General features: G+C 35.7%; 1 pseudogene; it reads left to right on the top strand.

Moving 5' to 3' along the window:
* The first annotated feature begins 837 nt into the window (after positions 1–837).
* LOC114054329 lies at positions 838–1,061 on the top strand (annotated as a pseudogene).
* The last annotated feature ends 6,197 nt before the right edge of the window (positions 1,062–7,258 follow it).

Raw genomic sequence — 7,258 nt, 5'->3', positions numbered from 1 at the left:
CTGTAGATGTTTGAATAGCAGTTTTTAAATTATTTCTTTCTCCAGTTCATCAGCACCAATAAAACAAAATGTCACGGGTTCAAACTACAGGGTTTAAAAAAATCTTCAACTTTAATTTAAAATTTCAGATTACTTTTTTCTTTTTCTTTTTAATGTTTCTTCCTGAGCCTGTTGTTTTATCAAATATTATAAACTTTTATGCTTAAAGAAAAAATGTTTTACAGAGAGTAAAATTTTAAAGAGAGTTTCCTACTGTGTCTTCTGGCCACATAGCACAGAAACCATGAGGAAAGAGAATCATGATTACGCTCTAGATAAGTAGGATTTATTTAAAAGAAACAGAATAGATTAAAGGGGCAGAATTTAAATTATGAAGACATAGTCATATGAGGAAATTTTTTAACCAAGTTGAAGAAGGAATCTCTGTAGTTGGTGAGATCCTCCAGATGTTCCTATTTGTGGACAGCTTTGAGGTGGTTATATCAAACCTTGGAATATTATACAGCCTCACAGAAGAGGTCCATAACTATTCAAAAATGGAAAGTGTTTGGCCTGACTTCATTTAGGAAAGTCCAAATGGGAGAAGATTGCCTATATGCAGATTATGATGTGCTGTTGATGGACAACCTATAGAACTCATCCATCAACATATATCAAGCTTATACGGGCTTGTGAGAACCAATTGTTAAATTTTTAGTATGAGCATTTCTACCTCAGAAGTTGGCAAACATTACAGATCAGGGCTTCATGAATTTATTAATTGCCTAGACGTAAGAAAGTTATGGAGAAAATGTTAAAAATGTATATGTATATATATATTATACATATAATATGGAGATCACTTCTCAGCCTTTTGGCTAAGATCAAGTGTAGTATCTGTTCTTATCAGTAACATCTATATAGAGGAGAAGAAAGCCAGGCATAGCTTTAAATGCACCTGGTAGTATAGATTTCAAAAAGTTCAGAGAAAAGATAGATATGATCACATGTATAGTCAATTCTGCTATAACTGGGTTTCAAAAACTTAAATTTGTTCCAACTTTGAGAATAATGCAAGTTTTGAATTTGCTTCTTCTTGATGTCTTCCTCAAGAAACAGCAAAAGAATTCAAAAAACTGCCACTATACCGTGGCTCACAAGCTTCATTCTTTCCAATGCCCACTCCCACAAAACAAACTTCAGGTCTTTGTCAAGGTAAAGTCAAGGTAAAGGTTAATTTATCGTATATCTTCTAGTGCAGTAGAAGCTGTGAATGGGAAAAGACTAGTTAACCCTACCACTCCTTCACCCTCTGGCCTCTGTCTAGAAGTCCTTGAATTGCCTTCTGCCCAATTTGTTCCTGCAGCTTAGGGTTATGGACATGTCACTATTATTGTAGCATTTTATGTATTCATTTAACATGCATAAAATTGTGCTACCATTTTTATTAGGTTTTTATATATTTTTTACACATCACTGATGAAGTTTGTGTCCCTAACCCTATTTTCTCCATCAGTTCTGTAGTTTTTATTGTGTGATTTTTCACAGCTCAGTGCTTTTTGGGAATGCATATGTCCATTATAGCAGAACTGCCTGTACCAGAATTCTCCTGGGTAACCTAAAGATCTCAAGAATGAAATTCTGAAGACACAGAGAAAATCAGTTCTTATGGAGAAACAAAAAGAAAATTGTCACAAGAGACTATACTGATTTGGATGCACAGGGGATTTGCCAACCAACTTAGATCTGTAAAAGACAATTAAGAAGGTGGAGGTAAGGGCAGGTAGGAAGGAGTGATCAAAGTGTGATGTGTTAAGAATAGTATGAGGATTGCTAAAGCTGTGGAGGAACTGAAGTTGCTGAGGAAAGCCAACAATGAATAAAAAAAAAAGACTTCTTTCTTCTCACATCTTTTAGTATTATTTGGAGCATTTCTTGCTATTCCAAGATGATAATGAGTAACTAGGCTTAAACATAATATTTCATTCAGTCATATAATGCTGAACTTGGGAAGACCAAGTTCAAATACCATCTGTGAAATCTATTAGCTGTGTGACCATACCAAGCCACTTAACCTTTCTCATCCTCACTTTTCTCATCTTTAAAATGAAAGTGTTGCTGTTGGTGGAGTTGTGAACTTATTCAACCATTCAACCATTCAACCATTGGAACTATGCCCAAAGGACTATAAAACCATGCATATCCTTTGACCTAGCAATACCACTATTAGATCTGTATCCCAAAAGAGATAAAAAAACAAAAAGGAAAAGGACCTATATGTACAAAAAGTATTTATAGCAGTTCTTTTCTGTGGGCAAAGAATTAGAAATTGAGGGGATATCCATCAATTGAGGAATGGTTGAACAAGTTGTGGTATGTGATTATGATGGAATACCGTTGTACTATAAGAAATGGTGAGCAGGATGCTCTTAGAAAAACCTGGAAAGACTTGCATGGGCTGATGCAAAGTGAAATAAATGTACTGTGTACAAAGTAAAAGCAATATTGTAAGATGATCAGCTGTGAATGACTTAGTTATTCTCAACAATATGATCCAAGACAACTCTGAAGGACTTGTGATGAAAAATGCTATCCATCCCTAGAGAAATAACTGATGGTGTCTTAATATAGATTGAAACATACTTTTTTAAAACTTTCTTTATTTTTCTAGATTTTTTTATCTGTTTTCTTTCACAATATGACTATTATGGATATGGTTTGTATGACTACACATGTACAACCTATACTGAATTGCTTGCCTTCTCAATGGGGAGTGGGCGAGGAGGAAGGGAGAGAATTTGGAACTCAAAGTTTTAAAAAACAAATGTTAAAAATCGTTTTTACATGTAACTGGAGAAAACAAAATACTAAAAAAAAAACATGCTTGATAAAATGAAAGTGATAAACCATCTAGATGGCCTCTTAAGGACATTTCCAGATATAAATATATCATGATATTTCTGTGTCTCTCTGTATATGACTGTTCAAAATCTAAATTGGTCAGTAAACTTCCTATGCATGCACATTGGTCTCTTTAGACAACCATATTTCCTCTTCCTCATTGGAACTGTTTCTCTTTGTATCTTCAAGAATTGATTTTTAAAGACTCATGATGGAAAATGCTATCCACATCCAGAGAAAGAACCTTGGAGTCTGAATGCAGATTGAAGCATATGATTTTTTCTTTTTTTTTTTGTTTTGTTTTTTCTTTCTTATAGTTTTTCCTTTTTGTTCTGATTATTCTTTCACAGCATGACTAATGTGGAAATATGTTTAATATGATTGTACATGTATAGTTTATGTCAAATTGCATGCCATTTTGGGGAAGGGGAAGGGGAAGGGGGGGAAACTTAGAATTCAAAATCCTATAAAAGTGAATGCTAAAAACTAAAAATAAATAAATTAATCTTTTATTTATTTATTTATTTTTATTAATTTATTTTGAATTATCAACAATCACTTCCATAAGCTTTTGCGCTTTAAATTTTTCTCCCCCTCCCTCCTCACCTCCCTCCCCAAGATGGCACGCAATCTGATATAAGCTATACATATACATTCCTATAAATTAATCTTTTTTTAAAAAAAAGAATTGATTTTTGAAATATTTATAGCAGCTCTTTTTGTGGGAGCAAAGAATTGGAAATTGAGAGGATGCCCATCAATTGGGGAATGGCTGAACAAGTTTTGGTATATGAATATAATGGAATACTATTGTTTTATAAGAAGGGATGAGCAGGCAGATTTCAAAAAAGCCAGGAAAGACTTACAAGAACTGATGCTGAGTGAAGTGAGCAGAACCAGGAGAACATTGTACATAGTAACAGCAATACTCTGAGATGATCAATTATGATATATTTAGCTCTTCTCAGCAATACAATGATCCAAGACAGTTCCAAAACACTCATAATGGAAACTGCTATCCGCATCCAGAGAAAGAACCATAGTGTCTGAATGCATATCGAAGCACACTATTTTCTCTCTTTTTTTTCTTTCTCATGGTTTTTCCCTTTTGTTTAAATTCTTCTTTCACAACATGACTAATGTGGAAATACTTATAACATAAAAAAATTGATTTTTGAGAACTTTCCATCCTTTCAGGGGTGGCTTCCCCTTGTAGAATTTTTGCTTATGCTTTCTCTGATCCTTAGGAAATCTGCTCTTTACAAATTTAGTACGCATGCTAGACTATGTTTATCTTTCTCCTCTTTGTCTATTACGTATTTAAAAGAGAAATTGAAGATTCTTCACAAAGTTCTTATCAATTTTACTTTGGCAACCAGTTTATAGGGTCATAAATCTGAAGCTGGAAGGAATCTCAAAGACCATATTCTTTCCTTTTACAGTTTAGAAGTGACCTGCCCAAGGTCATACAGGTAGGAAGTGACAGAGACAGGATGTGAAATCAAGTCCTCTGACTCCGGCATTAGCGTTATTTCTGCTATACCATGCCTTGGTGTAAAACAGGTCAGTAGTTCCCCTAGTTGCTTCTTTCACCCTTTGAAGGATAAAATGTTCATTAATGTAAGCCAGAAAATTATTAGTTTCTTTCCTTTTGATGGAGAGAAAAAGCTCTCGCAGATTAGCAGATACCTAGAAATTGAAGTTTGTCATTACTGTAGTTTGTATGATTCTCTCTGTTTGCCTGTGAGGAATCCATAATAGTTAACCCCCAGGTTCAAGGTATTCCCTGGGTTCGCATCATAATTGCGGGTAAAAATCGTAACTCATGAATCTCTATGACTATGTTTACTTTTTTCTTCAGTAAGCTAAAAGACAACCAATTAATAACAAAGGTATTTAATGAAATCGTATAGTAAGAAAAATTCCAGTAGAGTAGCCCTCTCCCCAATAAACCTATGCACTGTCTCCCAAAAATACACACACTTTCAGTAGGGAGAGTGAACTTACATAAGAATTATTCATTAGAGACATAGTGAACATCAGTGGCCAAACCATATACATGGAGAGACGACTCAGATTTCTGATTCTATGGAATCACTAAGGTTTTCTGGTGATATCATTTTGCAGCTTTCCACTGGGAGCGATATCTGTACTTGGTACCTTGCTTTGGGTCCCTGCTAGTATTATAATGGCTGCTAGTGATTTGCAGTTATATAGCCTCAGTTAAACACAACTCTGCTATTTTTTGGTAGCCTCATGCTGGCTAGTGGGTGCTGCAGTTTGAACCAGGCATCATTCCCTGCTACCAGCTCATGTCTTCAGGGCTAACAAAGGCCATCTCATCTCAGGTCTACTGAAAATTTAGTTGGTTGAACTTTTCCCTGACATGGGTAGGTGAAACACTTTTTAGTTACAGCAGCTAAATGAGCTCTCTTATTGTCTTTCCGCAGAATTCACCTCCAAAGTGAAATTAAAACCTAACCCTTTCTATATCTAGGAAACTGGCTCATTCATAGGTCTTCAGTCAATCTTTGTTGCAAAGCTCCACCCTAAACTAACATAAACCAGACCCTATACTAAGATTAAGCCTTTCCTTTCTTAATCCCTTTCCTTAGGTAGAGATCAAAATTTTCTGATCTAGACAACTATCTCACTTAGGGTTGGATATTCCCAAGATCCTCTCTTGTTCGCTTGTTTAGCATGCAAGTGAACTTGAACCAGAACAAAATACAAGACAAGATTTTGCACCTACATAGTCACGTTCTTGCCTTTATTAGGCTTATGTAGTCAGCAGCAAAATCTCTTAGCTTTGGTGCTGTGTGGCTGGCGAAAAATCTCACTGTCTACCTGCACTCAAATCATGCTTCCATGCCAGGCTTGTTATATGTGTCCTGAACTTCTCATCTATTTTCCTTTTTGATTAATGTAATTTGTAGTATTAAAGAAAAAAAAGCTTCTGAGGAAAAGTTTCCTGGAGACTTTCCTAGAGCACAGATGACAAGGAGAAAGCAGAAGAGTTCAAAACATTGTCTGAGGAAAGCTCCTATAAAACATAAAAGAGCATTTAGGAGTGAACTGAAGGTTGGGGGTGGTGGTGAAGGTTCCTGTAGAAGATATCAAATAACAATGACAATAATACAAATAACTCACATTGATATATCACTTTAAGGTCTGCAAAGAGCTCACTTCATAATAATTCCATAGAGGTAGCTTAGTTCAGTGGAAAGAGTGATGTGTTTGGAGTCAGAGGACCTTGATTCAAATAATGGCTCTGGAACTATCTGTGTGACCTTGGGTCAGTCATTTAACATCTTTAGGCTTTAGTTTCTCATCTGCTAATTGAAGGAATTGGACTGTATTGAGGGCCTAAGGTCTTTTCCAATTCTAAATTTGTGCTCTTACGGAAGAACAGGTTAGGTTTGTGCAGAAATGAATACTAGGAAAGTCAGACACATTTGGTTAATATTTTGGTTCTTTTTTTTTTTTTAAACTTACAGTATAGTAATTAAATATGTGTATATATAATGACTTTAGTTGCATTCAAACAACTAATTTGTTGTGATTTCAAGTCACCATCTATTGTGGATCTCAGTTTACCTCATCTGTCAAATGAGAGGTTGGACTAGATGATCTCTAAGGCCCTCGAGCTCTAACATGTTATGATTATTTATGCTTGAAGCAGATAACATGCACCTCCAATCACATGTGCAGCCACAAACCTTCTGAAAAGTTATCTTCTGTTCAGCAGTTGGTGCTGGAACAGACTCCATTTCTGGAAAACTGACTAATGAAATATCAAAGAAATATGATTTCTTAGGCAAATTATACAGAATACTATTAAGAGCTATCCTTTCTTGAAAAACAGTGAATCTACCAAAATATACTTTTACTTGTCTATGCCCCTTTCAACCAACATTTTCAGAGAGAGAGAAGAGAAGAGAAGAGAAGAGAAGAGAGGAGAGGAGAGGAGAGGAGAGGAGAGGAGAGGAGAGGAGAGGAGAGGAGAGGAGAGGAGAGGATAAGATAGAGGGGAGGACGAGAAGGGGAGATGGAGAGGGGGAGAGAGAAAAGGGGGGGAGTTAAAATTTGCTAAGTTCTCTTATTCTCTGAGTCTCTTGCTTAGTTCTGCTTCTCTGTGGTCACTACTTCAGCACAGGAAGCAATTTTGCAAGCATTTATATGGCTATGAGCCCTGTATGAGTCAATTGGATTGCTTTTTTTTATCATCTCTCTAACAGTTTATAGAGCAGCCTAACCCTTCTCTCATACTGCATCATGACAAACAGTCTTAAATTCTGTCCTTTTGAGGAAGAGTGCATAAGAGAAAAATACCAAAGCATCTCTCTGCATGAGATCAGGGTAGAAAATTAGCACTAAA

This window comes from Vombatus ursinus, unplaced genomic scaffold (genome assembly GCF_900497805.2).
Source record: "Vombatus ursinus unplaced genomic scaffold, bare-nosed wombat genome assembly UNPS02014812.1, whole genome shotgun sequence".
Classification (NCBI taxonomy): domain Eukaryota; kingdom Metazoa; phylum Chordata; class Mammalia; order Diprotodontia; family Vombatidae; genus Vombatus; species Vombatus ursinus.
This window is presented reverse-complemented; position numbering and strand designations above follow the sequence as displayed.